Source organism: Sarcophilus harrisii, chromosome 4, assembly GCF_902635505.1.
Source record: "Sarcophilus harrisii chromosome 4, mSarHar1.11, whole genome shotgun sequence".
Lineage (NCBI taxonomy): Eukaryota > Metazoa > Chordata > Mammalia > Dasyuromorphia > Dasyuridae > Sarcophilus > Sarcophilus harrisii.
In genome coordinates this window covers 132993639-133013554 of record NC_045429.1, presented here as the reverse complement: position 1 = coordinate 133013554, position 19916 = coordinate 132993639, and the positions used below count along the sequence as shown (strand labels likewise).

The following is a 19916-nucleotide window of genomic DNA, read 5'->3' as shown; positions in this document are numbered from 1 at the left end:
AGGATAGAAAAATGCTTTTTTTCCCTTTTATTATGATAGGCAATTGAACGGGCAGCCCATTGAGTTAGTCCATCTCTCTCAGATTATAGAACTCTCTATCTTCCTGCCTGCCTGATTGTCTCTGTCTGTATATTGGTATTATTGTACAAAATTGATTAGAAGAGCAAGAGAGATCTGGATTGAATTTATGAAATGGTCTAGCACTTGTGGCAATCCTAAACTTTTTTGATGCAAAATTTCATTGTTATAACAACAATATTCTCCTTATGACGCTGTATGGTTGCAAATCATAGAATGATAATGACATATTGTTCACTTTTTGATAGATCTAGGGTGCAGAAATGAGTCTTATATTTTTTTGAGCAGAGTTAATTGGGAATTGGTTTCATTTGGCTATGCATATTTGTTAAAAGGAAATGTAATAAATTAGTAATCCTATATTTTTTTATGTAGGAGAGAATGGTAGGTAGAAAAATTAGATGTCTTTTAATAAAAAAAATTTAACATGACAGTTTATAAGTTCTTTCATGTGATATTAAAAACTCAAATATTGATGAATATAATTTTATGTGTTACTAATACAATTTTACATTATATAATTTTTACGATCTCCTCATAATAACCAACCTTATACCCAAAACAAAAAAAGTTAAATAAAATTGACCTATATAACAATGAAGACAGTATGTGACATTCTGTACTCTAATCCAAACATGAATGGATACTTTTTATTTTATTTTTTATGTTTAACTTCTTTTTTTTTTAAATTATAGCTTTTTATTGACAGAACACATGCATGGGTAATTTTTACAACATTGTCCCTTGCACTCACTTCTGTTCCAACTTTTCCCTTCCCTCTCTCCACCTCCTCTCCTAGATGGCAGGGAGTCCCATACATGTTAAACATGTTAAAATTATATCCTAGATATATGTGTGTAGATCCATATAGTTCTCTTGTTGCACAAGAAAAATCGGATTCAGAAGGTAAAAGTAACCTGGGAAGAAAAACAAAGATACAAGTAGTCCACATTCATTTCCCAGTATTCCTTCTCTGGGTGTAGCTGATTCTTTTCACCACTGATCAATTGGAACTGAATTGGATCTTCTTTTTGTTGAAGATATCCACTTGAATGGATACTTTTTAAAAATGAAAGTCATATATGAGCCAAGTTAAGGTATCAAATGTTAATATTTTTTATAATAAAATTATTTTAAAATATTGATTTTTGAACTTTCTGTAAAATGACCTTTTACTCATTCCTGAATAAAAACTGTATAACTTTGCATTCATGAATAAAGCCACTAAATCTCTGAATAAAAGTTAGATATTCATAAAAGACATGGTTTGCTTTCTAGGTAAAAAGTCAAAATACTTTTGTGCTCTTTATGTCCAGCTCCCAAAGACCCCAAACTTCTTTATCTATATTCAAGTGTTCTCAGAATAAAAGCATTACATAAACCCAGAGTATTATCATTTCCATTTGCAGATGCATACCACTAGAAGCAAAAGTTAAATGACTTGCTCCAAAATGTACAATAGCAAAGGGAACTGAAGATTTTCTTCTTTTTGCTCTGTCCTGTGGGATACCACTGAGGTACTATTCCTTTATTTCACAGAGAAATCGGTATAATACTAATGTTATTCTGCAACCTTTCACAAGAAGTCATTCACTCAAAATATTGATTAAACCACCCAGGGCATAGTGCTGGGTATTATGGGAAATACAAAGATAGTCCCTAATTCCCAGAAGCTAAACATATTAGCCTTAAAAAGAATTATTAAACTGTATATATTTTAAAAATGATATATAAACTATATCTGCAACTACTCAAAAGGTATCAACCTAATTATATAGGAAAAAACTAGGAAAAAATGTATATTTTCTACACTTATAGGCAGTTGAATGGGCGGCCCTTGCATTTGATGAACTTGATTAAAAGGGCAAAAGAAGTATGCATTGAAATTTGTGAATGGTCTTGCACTTCTGGCTATCCTAATTTTTTTCATGATATAAAATTTTCTGTTTTAAGAAACAATATTCTCTTAATAATGCTATATGGTTACAAATCATAGAATGAAAATGAAACGTGTTATCAATAAATAGACTATATAGTTTGGAAACATTTTGGGGAATAAGATGATTATCAGTCAATCAACCAACACTCATTTATGAAGGACCCTATGCCAGGTGCTATATAAGCTGTTGGGAAAAAAACAAAACAAAATAAACAAAAAAAAGAAACAATCCTTTTCCTTAAATTTTCTATCAGGGAGACAGTACCCTGATAAATATATGAACATCATATGTGTATATATTCAGAATAAATATATATATATATATATAGGCATATATATAACAAATGCAAGGCCATTTCAAAAGTAGAGAAGCACTAGGGGAATGAGGAAAAACCTCACATAGAAATTGGTTCTTGATTCAAGCTGTGAAGAGAGTTGGGGATTCCAGGAGGCAGATATGAGGATGAAGAATATTACAGGCATGGAAGATACCTAGGATAAGGGAGATAGAAATGGGATGGAAAGAAAATCAAAATAGTTTTCTTACTTTTTAACAAAGTTTAGACAGAGAGACTCAGTTTTTGCCCCCATCCTTTTCAAGTAGGAGAAAAGGAGTTCAAAAGACAAAGCCTGTTTTTTTGGGGAGGAGAGAGAAGGGAGGAAGCTGGCTCAGTATAGTTGCAGTAGCCCCTGGGATGATGAGACGTCTGTGAGGTAAGATCTGTGTAGCAGCTGCAATTTAGCAGAAGACCAGATGATGGTGGAAGAGGGCCCAAAGAAGAGACACGGCAGTTGACCAGCAAATGCCAGCAGAGAACAGCAATAACACTAGAGATAAGTGGTTAATCCAGAGGAATAAAAGCAGAAGCATCAAGCAGAGACCAGCAGAGGATCAAAGCTCAATGGAAAAAAGGAGGAAGAGGAGGAGGAGGAGGAAGAGGAAGACCTAATGACATCACCGAAAGACATCAGTAGTTTAGTGGGAGAAACAACCAACAGCCCTGAGAGTGGGCATTGTCACAGCCATATAGATCTTCTGGCTGTCCATTCTCTGTGCCCTTCATGCATGTTTCCTGCTACTTGTGCTCTCTAGCCAAACATAATTTCATGTGTGAATCTTTTCTCTCACTGGTAGCTGGTAAGAGGTATAAGATTGATGTAAAGAAAAATCTTTCTAGTCATTTTTATTGCTATGTGATTTAGTGCTATATCTCTTTGTGCCATCTAATTGGTTGAGTAATATAAACACAATAATAGGAGTATTTCTGCTATAGTTTTGAATGGACGGTGAACCACAAAGTGCCTGGAACATGGGCAAACTAAGAACCAAAATGTAAGTGAGGGCAGCATGGTTCTATATCAGGTTATATTATTAACCTTAAAAAAATAAGTTTTTTCAGAAAATAGATTCCCCAAGGATAAATAAGGAAATGTATATACATATATAAAAATGTACTACAATAATGGTATATAGCATGGTATAATATTTGTTTTTATACTTGACAGAACATCTAGAACTTTGGTGTCCATTTATAGCATTCAATCCATATTAAATAGTGATAACCTTGCTAAGGAATCGTGGGAACAATAGCCTGACTAAAATCACCTGTCCTTAGCCCCTTTGCCAAATTTACTTCAAAATGGCATATGTATACCTTTTCTTCTCCTTCCTGATGCCTCATGCTATGGTGTAAAGACAGAGGACACTTGCTTCTATACTCAGATATCTTCTTTTGGCAAATTCTTCTATGCCTCCTGCAGAAATAGATAGAAATCAAAACTGAACACTTTACTTACAATCTGGAAGTATTTTGATTGGGAGTTAAAATTATTCTTATATGGTAAACTGTAATGGTATTCTATGGAGGATGGAATTGAAGACATGTGTGGGAAACTCTAATAGTAATCTTAGGGATTAACTCCTCCCTCTCCCAACATTCTTGATCAGAGCAGTAAAAATAAACATTTGCATTGAAGCCTCAACATAAGCAGGGATCCTCAAACTTTTTAAATAGGGGACCAGTTCATTGTCTCTCAGACTGCTGGAGGGCCGGACTATAGTAAAAACAAAAACTTTTTTTTGTGGGCCTTTAAATAAAAAAACTTCATAGCCCTGGGTGAGGGGGATAAACGTCTTCAGCTGCCACATCTGGCCCACGGCCATAGTTTGAGGACCCCTGCCTGATATTATGGTTTCCAAAGCCCTAACATAAATGTGATCAAAAAATTTTAATTTTGCTATTTTGTTTTTAGGCAGATCCCCAATGAAACAATATATTTAAATTAATAACACTTTGCATGTTTGGGCTTTTTGTATTTGAATTCCTTGCTTTTTATCATTTTTTTCTCCTGCTAGACCAAGGAAGAAGATCTTTATTTGCTGAAAATGTTTGGGATTCCATATGGCAGTCTAGAGAATAGTATATTACTGTAAGTTTTAAAAAAATAAAGATCCTGGCTACTACTATTCTTTGTACTTCTCTCACTTTTTATGAAGTCTGTCTTGCATTTCTGGAGCATTATGGACTACTTGTGACATACTTTCATAATTATCATTTTGACAGTAGATTTTACTTTTTTTTTTAAGCAGAGTACCACAAAAGGGGAATGCACTTAGACAAATCAAGAGAAACTCTAGGAATTAGGTTGGCAACTATTTTAAGAAACTGGTGCAGAGTACCAATCTCTTGAATATTACCCATGTGTCCTGAAATGCCCTTTTGCAACTCATAAAAAGAAAAAAAAAATTCACCAACAATCTAACAGTAATAGAGCAAGCTGTTATATTGAAGTTGTTAAACTATCTCAATTAGCTCATAATCAGTGAGATCTTTGTACACATTTTTAGATTTGGGTGAGCATCCATAGCAATATCATTTTAAGCTGTGAATCTCGGCACATATGAAAGAACAGAGTCTAAACTGGGGTGCAAAAACCAGGGAGAAAATGCTTTCCTTTCTTTCTTTCTTTTAGAATATGCTTTTTCTACTGGCAATTAATGTTTCATATAATTTTGTAAAGTTTTGAGTACAGCATCATACATGTTCACATGATTTTGAAATTAAAACTAATCTTTTATGTATACTGTTTAGTAATTTAAAAAAATTCTTTTTGGACCAAGATTTCACCTGTGTAGGGAGCTTTTTAAAACAAATATGGAACAGTACTTTCTCTGTAAATTAGTTTTAGAGAGTTGCCTAAAGGCAACTTGCCTAGAGTCTTATAATTAGTATTTATTAGAGATAGGAATTGAATCAAAACTTTTAAGAAGTTAATCAGATATATGTTTAATATTATATATATATATATACATATGCGTATATTTGTTATTTTGTTGCATGGTAATTAGGTATAAATGATAAATAATTTGCACAAAGTTATGATTAGTGAGAATAAAGAATCACTTGGAATCATAATTACTTGAATTTGTACCATTTGAAGCTATGAGTATGTACCATATTGTCATTGGCATGTAAATATATGTATAGTTAAGTAGCAATTGGTAATATGGTCCAATGTAAATATGCAGTGCAAATTTGCATAATGAAACTTAGGCACAGAATTCATAATTCATACTAATTAGAACCTTACATCCATCATAATATATTTTTCTCTGCCTATAAACAGCATCGCTGCTGACAACTTTTCACTGCACATCTAACATTTAATCATTGTTATCATTAGCCATCATACATTGAATAGCAGTAGGGTCTTCCACCAGACATGCTAGGGAAAGGGACAAATCCTGCCCACAATGAGTTTGTAGTATGGGAGAGAAGTCTTCAGTTTGAAATAGATTTCAGTCCTCTTCCCAGTTAAACAAGCAAACTCAGAAATATAATAAGTTCTGCAAATAATGGTTATGGTCGCAAATGAAAATGTTCCACAAATGTATTCATGTCTATGGATCATGTTCAAAATTTTATTTAAAGCTATATGTATGTTCATTTTCTTACAGTAAGAAATGGTATTTCTTTGAACATGGTGAAAACTATAGTAAGGCTATAACTACCCTGGGTCATTTGGGGTCACTGCACCATTTGGGGATCTTCAAGCTACAGCTGCAATTTCTCTCCCAAATTACTTACAAGTTTATGTATCCTAATTATTTCTGTATTCTTTTAAGTACAAAATTCGTATATGCTGTCTTGCGAGAATATATAATGCCCTAGTTTTAGTATCTGCCAGTCTCAAGAGTCTGGCCACCATTTAATAAAGGAATTGTTGAGGAATTCCTCAACCCAGAGTTTCTAAAATCGAGAGATTAATAAATCAGAAGGCAAGGCTAGAAGATCAAAAATTTTTAACTAGCACTTGCCAAGTGGAAAGCTAAGGAACAATATTACAAAGCCTGGGGGAAACCTTAGAGGTGGCAAAAGGAGCCTATCAAGTGTGGCTGCTGTTATTTTTCTTATTTGGAAAGTTGAGTAATAGGGACATGATATCAAATGATATGGGGGAGAATGTATTAATCTTGGAATTGAACCTTAATGGTGTGTGTGTGTGTGTGTGTATGTGTGGGGTGTCTCAGGAGTTGCAAAAATTTAGGTTTGTTCTGTGGGGATGTATTCTCTGTAGTTAATTCCATTAAGATACCCACATGGAACAGGAAATTTCTAAGACAGTGGAGGGCTTCTACTGGATAGAATTGATGGGCTTATCCTACTGTTGATTAAAACATAACCTAAGGGTCTATTTTTATTCAACCTTTTAGGTTTACTTTTTCTGTGGGGAGATATTTTCCCCAAATTCAAACTCTACTACCTTTACAGAACAAAAGCAGTAAATTTCTCCTTAAAAGCTAAATGAAAATTCACTGTAAATTTCCTTTTCCAAATTCTTTCTCTTTTCCTTTACACAAAAAGGGTATTGTTTCTGAGATACATCATCAGGTGACTCATTGTTTTCTTGTATCTGGCTATGTGGTACAAGGCACTGGTGATAGCGTTTTACATCTAGTTACTTCCAGTCTTAAAAAGGGTAAATATAGTTCGTTTCTAACCTATGACTAAGGAGATTCAGAGAATTTACGTAATTAGCCAAAGGTGATATAATCCAAGGGAGAGTAGGAAAGCCCTGGGTTCAAGTTTGAATTCTGAAACTTTAAGGATCACAGGTAGGTTATTAATCCGAGTCTCTTTAAAAAGTGAAACAAACATTGTTTCTCCTAAGTTTGTTTAGAGGAAGACATTTCTGAAAGATACAATAGCTAACATTTCTATATTTCTCATGCGGCAGGGACAGTGCTAAACTCATTTATTATCTCATTTGATTCTCACCACCTTCAGAGGGACGTGCTATTATTATCTCTCCCTTTTACAGATGGGGAAATAAAGGCAAAAGCATGAAGTAACTTGGTCAGGACCACACGGCTAGTATTTGAGACAGAATAATAATAATAATAATAAACAATAATTTTATGTTATTAGTGTTTTCCTCCTGACTCTTTGAGAGTAGGTAGTTGAACTGTTATTATAGGTTACAAGAGGGGCAGCTAGATAGAGCACCAGCCCTGAAGTCAGGAGGACCTGAGTTCAAATGTAGCCTCAGACACTTGACACTTCCTAGCTGTGTGACCCTGGGCAAGTCACTTAACCCCAATTGCCTCAGCAAAAAAAAAATAAATAAATTTTAATATATTAATATTAATGTCATTATATTAATATTATTTTAATATATTAATTTTCTTGTAACCTATATATATACGTATACATATGTACATATATGTATATATACGTATATATATATAGGTTACAAGAAAATTAATAGAGTACTTTAAGGTTTGCAAACTTTTCAATTAAAAACATTTTATATGATTATCTTTGGAGTATTTGATCTTTTAATAGCTATTTGAAAATGCTGTTCAAATGTCTCACCCTGGAGAGGCGGACGCTGTTATCCCGGTTTGACGCTTGAGGTAACTGAGGCGCCTTGCCCAGGACCCCAAACAAGTGTCAGCGCGCGGAGTGCGCGCGCGAGGGGAGAGGACGGGCTGCTCAAACCGGCCAAAAGCGGGGGGAGGGGAAGGCGCGCAAAGTGGCGGGACTCTCTCGGAATTAGCGGGCCAGGGCGGTACCAGCCCTCGCTAGGCGCGTCGCGCCGGGGTCTCGGGCCGGAGGTGGGGGAGGGCACGAGGAACTCCGCGAGGGCGAGCGCCCAGGGAGGGACTGACTGGTGGGGGAGCGCGGAGAGCGAGCGGCCGGGCTGGTAGGGGGAAGCAGAGAGGCAGAGGCTGAGGGTGGGCGGGAGGAAGGAAGGAGACGGCCCCGGCGGCTGCTGGGGACTGCGGGTCCGGTCTCGCCTGGCCCCGAAGCCAGGATTGGAGCCGAGCCGGGAGGAGGTTTGGGGAGGCGCCTGCTAAATGTGCAGGGTCATGTGACGGATCACGTGGCGCAGCAGTCAGGGCCCGGCGGCGGAGAGGCGGAGACTCAGACTGAGACACAGGGAGGGAGGAGGAGGTGGTGGAGGAGGAGAAGGAGGGAGGAGGAGGAGGAGGAGGAGGAGGAGGAGGTGGTGGTGGTGGTGAAGGAGGAGGAGGAGGAGGAGGAGGAGGAGGAGGAGGCGGTGGTGCCGCTGGCTGTCGCCGACGCCGACCGAGGAGAGGAGACGAGACGAGACACCGAGTGGCCGACGGCGCCGTCGCCGCCGCCGCCCCCGGAGGAGGTGAGGCGAGGCGAGGCGGGCGGTAGGGATGCGATGGGGGGCGGCTGTCACGACCACGGCCGGGATGCTGTTGGTGCTGCTACTGCCCGGGTGGGGGGGATCCCCACTGGCCTCCCCCGCCGAAGTCCCCTCCTCCTACTCGTCTTGTCCAAACCCCAGGTTTCTCTTCTTCCTTGGGGGCTGGCCGTTTTCTCGCTGCCAGCCTTTTCCCCTCCGCCCGGGGCGCGGGCTGGGGAGGGGGCGCTCCGGCCCCCGCTGGGGCGGGGGGAGCGAAGCGAGCCTCTGCCCGCCCCGCGGGAGGAGGGCCCAGGCTTTGGTCCGCAGCCGAGGAGCGGCAACGGCCGCCAGGGGAGGGAGACAGACAGACGCACAGACAGACAGGGAGACTGACCCACCCCCCAACGCGAGACGGAGGTCGGGAGTGCTTGTGGTCTTTGGGGGCTGGGAGGGAGGCTCCTCCGTGGCCGGAGTATGGGGGCTTCAGCCCTTAAAAAAAAATAGGGGGTGGGATATGGGTGTCTGACCCTGGCAGCTTGGGCGGCGGTTGCTGCCGGTTTCTTTTTTAAAGCTATTTTGGCCTTTTGTTTCCACGCTGGAGAAAAGCGGGCAAAAGAGGAATCCGTTTTCCTCGGGAGTGTGGAGGAAAGGGGGTGGTGATGATGATCTGGAGGCGTTTGGCTTGGAGCCATTTTATTTCATTGTGGTGGCAGAAAATCCCTCAAAAACGGCCCCCTTAGAGAAACTGGGGTTTGCACTCCTTTCCCCCCAGTTGAGGTTTCTCTCACTCTTTTGAGCCGCCTCTTGTCCCCCCCCTCCTCAAAACCTTCTCCTCCTGTCTCGTTTACCTCTTCCCTCCCTACCCCACCTTCAGCAAGACCCGGGGAGGCCGTCGGGAGCGGGGTGTCTGCAAAGCAGCGCCCAGTCACCTGTCGTGCCAGCTGCATGGAAATCCTGGCACTTATGTTGTCTGGAGTCTGCTATTTCCTCTGACAAATCGCCCAGGCTCCGCTCATATTACCAGCCCTTTTCCTCCTTCCCAAAAAGTACTATGTCAGCCTCAAAGTTGGACCCCATTAGTCTTGAGATTGTATGTACTCCTATTAGACCCTCTCCAAGATAGTGGTTTTAGAGACTTCCTGGTGGTGAGGTTTTTAGGGCGATTTAAGACTCTTTCGGCTTAGCTTTGCTTGATTACTAAGGTGGACTGGCTTTCCTTTCCTTAGAGTTGAAGTCTGTTTACTGGTAATGGGGCATTTTCTGGGGAATGTGTATTATTTTCCTCTATTTGTTATTATTTTTTTTTTTTCTTGTACTTTTCAAAGAATCCCTTTCATAGAGGTGGGGCTTCCATCTGGTCAGTCTGTACACACACAGGGAGAAATTTAAATATTAAAATCTAAAGGTGGAAACTTTTTAAAAAAGAAAACGATAAGGTTCTCTTGTTTTTCTTTTATATGTCCATGATTTTGCCTTTATCTGTGGTTTCATTTTACTATGTGTAGGCAAATCCATTCTACATTGATGTTTTCTGCAGAACTCTTAAGACATCAGTCATTAAGTATTGTAACTTTAAGGTTGTGAGGAATGTGAAATGACATAATTAAAACAACAACAACAAAACTTGCAGACTACAGAGTGACTTTAAATACTGTCCTTGCCTGCCTGGACAGGTTAGAAGCTTAATTTCAGAAGTTTATGTATAATGACATTCATATGCAGAACAAAATGAGGTTTTCTGTCATTTCTAGTCTGATGGTTTATTGATTTGGAGATATGAATGAAGCCTGAACATCCAAACTTAGTATTCAGCTTTTTAATTTAAATGGTAATTAACTTGTATAAAATTTGTGTAAAAGTTGATAATGGAAGTGAATCTAATATAATAGCTTTGTGAAAGTTTCAGTAAGTCATAGAATTATAGTTGTATGTCTCAGAGGAGATTCTAAAAACTAGTAATTTCTTCTCCCCAATGAAACCAAGGCTTTGAGTGGATAAACAAAATTTTCACAGATCTAGTAAGTCACAGAACTATGATTTGAGATCAGGACCTCCAGTTTCTGATTCATTGGTCTTTGTGTCACAGTTGATGAATTAGAAACAATTTTTATTCTGCATGAAAATAGATAATAAAGCCATTTATTGAATATTTTTAAACTATTGCCAACTTTCACTCATGGGAGATAAGCAGAAAAAGGGCAACTTTATGTTTTTTTGAGAAATGATAGTACAATGTATCCTTTGGGTCAATCCTAATATATTTGTTGGTCCTAATAAATCAAATGCTTTGCTTAGATGACATGAAATTTGTTTATTCTGGTGAAATGTGTAGATTTGATATTTAATTAAGAAATTCTAGTCTTGTCATCCATTGCAACTTTTTGCAAAATGTTGAACAATAATTTTTAAATGTAAAAATACAGGTTGTCCCAAAAGTCATTGTGCAGTTTTAACCTGTGAAAGATAAAAACTGTGCATAGTGGTACAACAAGCATATTTTAATATCATCCAACACAAAACCATAGGGAGTCTGCAACAGGGCTGAGGGAGTTAAAAATAGGTTTTCTCTTTTGGCAAGTATGTTTTATGAATTTAGGTAGTTAGGAGACAGAGACTGGGATAGAAGTTAGGCATCCTTATTTTTCTAAAGATAGATTCAGTGACTGAGATCAAAATAACATTATAGAATTTTTTTTTAATTTATAATTTTGGATTTATTGTGCCACATTTTTATTATTATGATATGCATTGTTTTTTTTTTTTTGTTTTTTTTAGATGTTAAAATATATTAAAATATAACTTAGATACACAATAAGTATACATGACCAAAACATTATTTTGCTGTACAAAAAGAATCAGACTCTGAATTATTGTACAATTAGCTTGTGAAGGAAATCAAAAATGCAGGTGTGCATAAATATAGGGATTGGGAATTCAATGTAATGGTTTTTAGTCATCTCCCAGAGTTCTTTTTCTGGGTATAGCTAGTTCAGTTCATTACTGCTCCATTAGAAATGATTTGGTTGATCTCGTTGCTGAGGATGGCCTGATCCATCAGAACTGGTCATCATCTAGTATTGTTGTAGAAGTATATAATGATCTCCTGGTCCTGCTCATTTCACTCAGCATATGATATGCATTGTTATGATGTTTTATGAAAGACATCTTCAAAGTACCATAAAACTCAGTTATAATTTGCTTTGCTATTCTATAAATTGAGATAGCTTACAGATTAAAAAATATATTTCTGTAGACCTGTGGTCTTCTTGAATCCATATCCCTCTATTTGTGAAGATTGTAGTTTATCAATACACTCTAAGTTATGTAATTCTCGTCTGTGTCCTCATATAAATCTACCAAAGAGTATCCACCTGGGTGTACAACGGTTTTCTCTCAGTCTTTTAACATTGCATATGTATCATCAACATGCATTTATTGAAGCCTACTATATGCTAGACTGCAAATAAAATGAATTAAACAACCCTTCCTGGCAAACTACTTGTATTCTAAAGGAGAAGATAATAAGTCTCTCTGTTAACCTTTGAAATAAGCCCACCTAATTTAGTTTTATTATGAAGTTAACATAACAGGCTCATGTCCTTTTCCCAGTCTACTTTTCAGGGAGTCATGCTATGTCTAAGTCAAAGTCTGTGTTTACTGAAGTCTGCCTCTTTGTTACCTTTTAAGCTTCCAGAAATTTTTATTTTTTGGATACTGTTATAGTCTCTGATTTGCAACTATATCCATTAGTTGGCAGGCATTTATTAAATGCCTTCTTTTTGCCAAGCATTGTCCTAGGCATTTGAGATACAAAGACAAAAATTAAGTGGTTCTCACCTGGAAGTAGTTTGCAATCCTTTGGGAGAAGATGTCCATATAGGCAAAATTTTGCATATATCTAAATGATCCAGATAATTCTGGAGGGTAGATACAGAGAGCTGGGTAAGATAGGAAAATTTTCATGTAGAAGTTGGTACTTGAGCTAAGGAAACAAGAGATTTTAAGAGACAAAAGGTGAGACTAGTGAGTGCATCCCACATGTGGACACATTGCAAAAACCTAGAGATGGAAGATGAGTGGTCTTGTAAGAAAGTCAATTTGACTTGGTTATAATGTTTTTGAAGCTGAATAATATGTGATCAGTCTGGAAAGGTATGTTGGTGATTGATTGTGAAGATCTTTAAATGCTAATGAAGGAATTTGTATTTGATCTAGGGAACCACTGGAATTTAGTAGCATCATGGGAAGATCATTGGTGTTAAAAAGAGGATGTTGATTATTGGCATATGCCAAAGAATAGCTTAAGATCTCTGAAAACACTGGGATTTTCTCAAATGCAATTCAGCCCTGTACCTACTATTCAATTCAGAACCTATCTTATTGCCTCATGTGTAGAGGCAGTACAATATAAAAGCTAACTTGGTGGGCTCTTTATAAAACTTAATGACATAACTTGGACAATAGGGTGTTCATTTTGTTCTGCTGTGTGGCTAAATCATGAAACTGTCATTTGTGGGACAAAGAGCAAAGCAGTTTGGTTGGAGGTTGGAATAGAGAGATGATAGAGATGAGTATATGAAAATCAAGTTAGGAAGTTGTAATGACATAAGATTATGGAGACTTTGAATGCCAGAGATAGGAATTTTAATCTTCACTCAACAAGCAAGAGGGAGCCATCAAAAATTTTTGAACAAAGAATATGACTAAATTTGTGCATATGGATGACTATTCTGGCATTGGTATGAAGAATTGGGATAGAGGAGAGTGGTGACTGGAAGATCTATGTGGAAATAATCATTTCAGTAGCTTGAGTGGGTCTTCATCAAAGACCTGTACTTGGTTATTGTAGTCGTGAAAATGGAGAGAAATTACAGAGATTGAATTGGCAAGATCTTGGTAAGTGATTAAGTGAGATCAAGGGAAAAGTCAAGGATAATTCCAGAGTTTTAAATTAGGGAGATTGGGTGAATTAGGTTGCTACACAGAAAAAGTGAAGTCAAGAGGAGGAGCAAATTTTAAGGAAAATATGTTGGTTTTGGACATACTTGAGCGTTATAGATGTTTAGGATGTCTTCTGTGCAGTTAGAATTATGTCCCTAAAGCGCAAAAGAGAGGTTTGGACGATGGCAGGAATATGATGAAGAAACTTGAGCTGCTGAGCCTATTGTCAGATTTTCAGAATGGGCATTTTGCTCCTCAAAGTTCTTCAAACTCTACAGATTAGGTCTTGACTCTACAGATCAAGTCTTGATTTACTGCTTTGTTAATTGTCTAGAGTTAAGAAAGTAGTTAAGAAAATGTTAACTTAAACTTAAAAGGGTCATGCATACCCTCCCCCCCACCCCCCATCAAAATAGTTGTTAAATATTTACCAGCATATCCCTGTACTAGAGGAAGGGATTGAAAGAGTCATCTTGTGATTGAAATCTTGGGAGTGAGTCATACTGCTAAAGGAGAGAGTATAAAGAAAGGAAGAAAGTATGCTTTGGATAGACCTTTGCAGGGAAGATCCACATTAATGAGTTGGAAGAAAAGGACCCAGTGAAGGAGATAGGTGGGCTGGTGAGTAAGCATGGTTTATTAGAACTCAGACAAGAAGGATGTGTCCAGTAGGAGGGAATAGTTAGTAGTTATGAAAGTTTCAGAAAGCTCAAGAAGGATGAAGACAGAAAAAAGGCCATTAGATTTGGTAAATAGGAGGCTATTGGGGACCTTTTTGAAAAAGCATTTTCTTTTTAAAAAATTTTATTATTATAGCTTTTTACTGACAAAACATATGCATGGATAATTTTTTAACATTGACCCTTGCAAAAATTTCTGTTCCAACTTTTCCCCTTCCCTCCCCTCCCTTCCCTAGATGGCAGGTAGTCCCATACATGTTAAATATGTTAAAGTATACGTTAAATACAATATATGTATACATATTTATACAGTTATCTTGTTACACAAGAAAAATCGGATTTAGAAAGAAGGTAAAAATAGCCTGAGAAGAAAAACATAAATGCAAGCAAACAATAATAGAAAGAGTGTAAATGCTATGTTGTGGTCCACACTCATTTCCCAGTGTTCTTTTGCTGGGTGTAGCTGGTTCTGTTCATTACTGATTAATTGGCACTGATTTGGATCCTCTCATTGTTGAAAATAGCTACTTCCATCAGAATTGATCCTCATATTGTATTGTTGTTGAAGTGTATAATGATCTACTGGTTCTGCTCATTTCACTTAGCATCAGTTTATGTAAGTGAAAGAGCATTTTGAATAGAGTATTGGGGACAGAAGTCTGATGGCAGTGAGAATGAGAAATCTCAAAATATTGGATAGAGACAGGTTTTTCAAGAATTTAATATTATTGTCATTGAGTAGAAATAATTACTGTTATCCTTTAGGTGGTGTGGAACACACATGATCAATGTCATATTAGGCCTTAGATTGATAAATTGGTAGTGTTCACAAGAAAAAGAATTTGTGGTATAGTGGATTGTAAAATCACTTGGAATTGAATTTAGCTATTGGGACAAATTAGCAAGAAATAGTAAGAATAATAGTGTCAATGTTTAAAATACTATTCCTACTAATATTACCACTGATTCCTACTAATAGCAGGAATAGTATGGTATGGTGCAAAGAACATTGGATCACGAGTGAGAAAATTGGAGTTCTAACCCTTCTTTTGATACTACTACCTGTGTGATTATCAAGCAGCCTGGGTGATTATTATCAAGTCGCCAACCTTTGAACTTAAGTCTCTGAAAAAGGGTAATACATATTGGCCTACTTCATTGTTTTAGGAGGTTCAAAAGTACTTTCTTTGTGAAGTGCCATATAAATTTAATTTATTCTCTTATTAAATTTAATTAATTCTTCTATTTTTATCAAAAGAACAACTTTAAACCTTCCTTTGTCTAGCAGTACTTATCTTTGGGCATTCACTTTCAGTTTGGGAATGAGCATGTTACAACCATTACATAATGGAATCAGAAAACATGAATTTGAGTCTTGGTTTCACTATTCACTAGTCATCTGTACTTTGGCAAATTTACCTTTGAATTTTAATTTCATCATATATTAAAGTGCCTGTACTATCTTACTCCATGGGGTTGTTGTTAAAAAATTGTTTTGAAAACTCTAAAGCATTATTTTGTGAGTAGTCATTATTAATGAATTTTTTTTTTTTTTTTAAAAGAAGACTCAGCTTTTACTTTCAGGTTTCATTTATTGATTCATCTAGTTGGAAGACTTTATTCTAAACCTCTCTTGTATGTGCTTTTTAAGAACTATTGCTTGCTTAATACTTGAAAATTCCTCTTGAAATTTATAGGTTAACATGACTGAGTTCAGAATTTCTTCATCCTGCTAAATATTTCCCTTAATAATTTATTGACTGTGTCATGATTAAAAGTAGGTTAAACTTCTTGAAGCCTTTACTCTTCTGATGTATTATATTGTCTAATTTTCATCTCATAGGATCATAAGGGAACTTAAGGGCTGATGAAACTGACCTCATCATTTTACAGATGTGGAAAGAGATACAAAGTGGTTAAATGACTTACTTAGGTTTACACAGTTAATCAGAGTCAGAGACTGGATTTAAACCCAGGTCTTGTTAACTCCTGGTCCTAGATTCTATCCACTGTGTGTTAGTAATGCCAAATTCAAATAGAAATGCATCCCTTCCAGTGAACTGACTTCAAAAATCACAAATTAACATTATCTCTGTTGGATTGTACTTTTATTTATTTAATTAAACAAATTCCAATTACTGATTTGGGCAGCATTTAGGAATCATGTGTGACACCCCTGTACTGCAAATATTGCTGTTTCTATACAAGTAGTTCTACATTGTGGGAGTAAAGGGCACAGAGCCCTGGAGCTCCAGAATATCTGTGTAAAATTTTTTTGGCTCTCCCTTTGTATTTGATAAGTCTGAATATGGTATTAAAAAATAAAACATGTTGATGTTATACAATATTATGCACATATTTCATGCATTTCTTAAAAGTTTCTAAGGTTTTTTTTTTTGTGTGTGTGTTATTGGCAGGCTTTTGTGTATCATCTGTGGCTTCTGTAAAAGTTTCAGAAATTCCTCTATATTTTCTTATTCCAAGCCACTATATATCTGTGTTGGGCAAAGTTATGATATGGAAGGCATAATCACTAGCTAAGCTCCAGCCTTACCACTTAATCCCCCTATTCCTTAGTTCCTCAGATCAACTTCCATGATCACAAGAAATTGGACATCTTCAAGTTAGTATCATTGTAGACAAAAGTTCTTTGCAGAAGAAGTCATTATCAGAAAGATGTGTTTTATGAGGGCTTAAATAACCCTTTTGGCACAGTATTATCACATTAACTCCATATGCTATTAATTCCTCATCTCTAGTTAGTAAAATTACCTTTTAGTTCCATGGAAAAACTTCAGGTAGATCATTGCTGTTACTGCTAGCTTTGATAACAGCAATACCATTTGGATCCAAATGGAAAATAGTGAGTTTTTAGTGATGGTATATAACTATGGCTCTAGAAAGTTGATCAGCACTGTTGCTACCTGTTGAAAGAACTAAGAATTTAAACCTAGTGGCAGTCAATTATCAACTTCCAGAGGCTAAGACAAATTCTTTTACTAACATAGTGAGCTGACATTTACAAGATGCTTGTTGATTGACTGATCTTCCTTAAAGTTGACATGGAAAGCCAGGTGACACAGAGCATTTAGTGTCAGTAATTGGAATAGCAAATACTGCTTGATAAAAAGTTGTGACTTGTGCCATTCAAATGCTTTGGTTAGTCAAACTTTGTCTTTTAGGTTGTCAAAATAACTTAAAATTAGCAAATATTCAAGAAAGTTTAAAAACATTTGGCACTTGTAAATAGTAGATTTAAAATTATATATAAATGCTAAAAATGCAAGTGTTTAAGTACTCTTACTACTTTCTGTATCAGAGAAAGTGAAGTATAGGAAGGGCATCAGAAAAAAATAGATTTTTTTTCCCAAATAGATTGAACTATTTTTTTTCTCCCTTTCCCTGAATCTCTTTGCCTCTTTCTTGTTTTTGCCAAAATTTCTAATGAAATGAGAAATGAAGAAGTGTCAAGTACATAAGGATTTTTCTTTATTTGGTTATAACTGATGAATGAAATAAATTCTGAAATACTTAAAAATGCTTATGAATTAAATATAACACTAACATCAAAGGGGAGAGAAATACAATTTGCACATATCTATTTTATATTGTAATACTGAAATCCAACTAAGATAAAAAGTGACAAAAGTTTTGTTTTCTGTTTTTACACAAATTTTTTTCTAAGATGCAGGGGAAAAAATAAAGTAGCCTTGGCATGCTGCCTAGAATCCACCTATAATAACTTACCAGATCAGTGATTTCCAACTTTTTTAAGAGTTTTTATTTGTTGGATTGCATAGCAGGTCTCTTTTCTTTCTTCCTCCTTCCATGTGCCATGTGGCATGGCACATATACACACATTAATTTTTAAATTTAAGTAAAACTTTTTTTGAGAATTTTTTCTCTTCCCATTTGGTGAAACCAAATGGAAATAATTATGTTTTGATCAGCTAACCTTGTTGAATCAAGACATGTGTGCATCTTGAATCATTTATGTTCCTAAAGTGACAGAAATATTAAGCACGTTATAGGTTCCTTATGGATTAAATGCATTTTATACTCTTCCTCACAGAAGAGTCGGACAGAAATATTTATAAAATTCTTTGGAATTAGCTTTTTGAAAACATAGATAATTCAAGTGAAAATACTTGATTAAGGAAATCTCAAGGCATAATAGAATATTGGACATAACTTGGGGTAAAATGAAGGTGGAGACATAGTATGATCACTCTCTGCATCTTGAAATTGTTGGGGCATTATATGACCTCCTCCAATCTTTCCAAATTAATATAGTTTCCTTGTCACCAATATGTTGATGATAATGTTGTAAAACCAGATATCTCAGGCTTTCTTGTTCCCTTACCAAGAAGTTGAATTTTTTCTTTCTGTATATAAGTAGTATTGGTTTTTTGTGCTCACATTTGGGGAAGTTCCACCTCCAGTCTTATAGCAGACAGATAACTTTGTATTATCAATGGAGGGTGAAAAGAAAATTGATGTATGAAATGTATATGTAGTCCCCATGCCTCAATTTTTTCTTTATTTTTAATATGGAGATTAAATTTTTTTTCTCCTTTTAAAATTTGTATTAGCTTTTTATTTTTCAAAATACATGCAGTGATAGTCTTCAACATTCGCCCCTGCAAAACCCTGTGTTCTCTATTTTTCTCCCTTCTTTGCTACCTCCCTCTTCTCCTGGACAGCAAGTAATCCAATATAGGTTAAACATGTACATTGAATTTGTTTTAAAACCACTCCACTCCTTCCTCATAATAAAAAATAATTAAGCAAAACCAATTGTCACAGCATCCATGCCTCACAGCAAATGGAACATTTCCCGCCAGTAATCTACTACTTTACCAAGATGAGGGATGTTTCATTATCATTCCTTTAGAACTAGTTGTCTCAAGCTGCTGGTCTTTGTCTTGAGCTCTCTTCTCTTTCTGTTCTTGTTGGTAATTTCATTAGCCTCCAAGGATCTAATTATCATCTCTTTGTTGATGATTCTGTAAGTATACTTATCCTGCCCTAATCTCTGCTGACCTTCAGTCTAACAACTCCCTAGTGTTTTATACATCTCAAATTGGATGTCCAGTAGGCATCTTAAACTTAATATGTCCAAAACTGAATTCTTTGTCTCTACCCCTAAACCCATCTTCTTCCAAACTCTCTGAATACTATCAAAGGCATTATCATTCCTCTTAGTCTCCCCAGGCTTGCAACCTAGGTACTAACTTTGCTTGTTGTCTTCTTTAGGTTGTAAGCTCCTTGAGGTCAAGGACTGTTTTCTGCCTATTCTATCACCAGCACTTATCATAGTGCCTGATACATAGGAAGTGTTGAATACATTCTTATTGATTGAATTTTGGTCAAATTTAACCAAATTTAGCCATTTTTTTAAAAAAATTAACACTATACATAAAGAAGTTGATTTTTGCAAGGAGAACAACAAGGGATCATGGTTGGAGATGGAAAACATGAGTGGTGATGTATTCCCTATTCCAGCTATCATTAAATCTTGAATACAATTTTAGCTAAGTCCAAGGAATTCTGTCATATTCCCTTTCTTAATCACTGACTCTGATTTTAGCTACTTCTGCTTTTCATACATGAATACT

The 19916-nt window shown here is 36.5% G+C and overlaps 1 protein-coding gene and 1 long non-coding RNA gene across 4 annotated transcripts in view; one reads left to right on the top strand and one right to left on the bottom strand.

Annotated features, from left to right (window-relative positions):
* Positions 1-951: 951 nt before the first annotated feature.
* Positions 952-8494, bottom strand: LOC116419128. The gene is made up of 3 exons (XR_004229394.1): positions 7894-8494; positions 3673-3772; positions 952-995 (listed from the first exon to the last, which is right to left on the bottom strand). It is a non-coding gene; the product is annotated as an uncharacterized LOC116419128 (long non-coding RNA).
* Positions 8495-8552: 58 nt separating this feature from the next.
* TULP4 (TUB like protein 4) overlaps positions 8553-19916 on the top strand; it is a 211357-nt gene continuing 199993 nt past the window's right edge. For 2 of the 3 annotated variants that reach the window (XM_031937561.1, XM_031937559.1), the window contains exon 1: positions 8553-8680. The gene's annotated coding sequence lies outside the window, so the exon portion shown is untranslated. Of the gene's footprint in view, positions 8681-9012; positions 9095-19916 lie in introns of those variants that run through there. The other variant, XM_031937560.1, reaches the window with a different exon arrangement.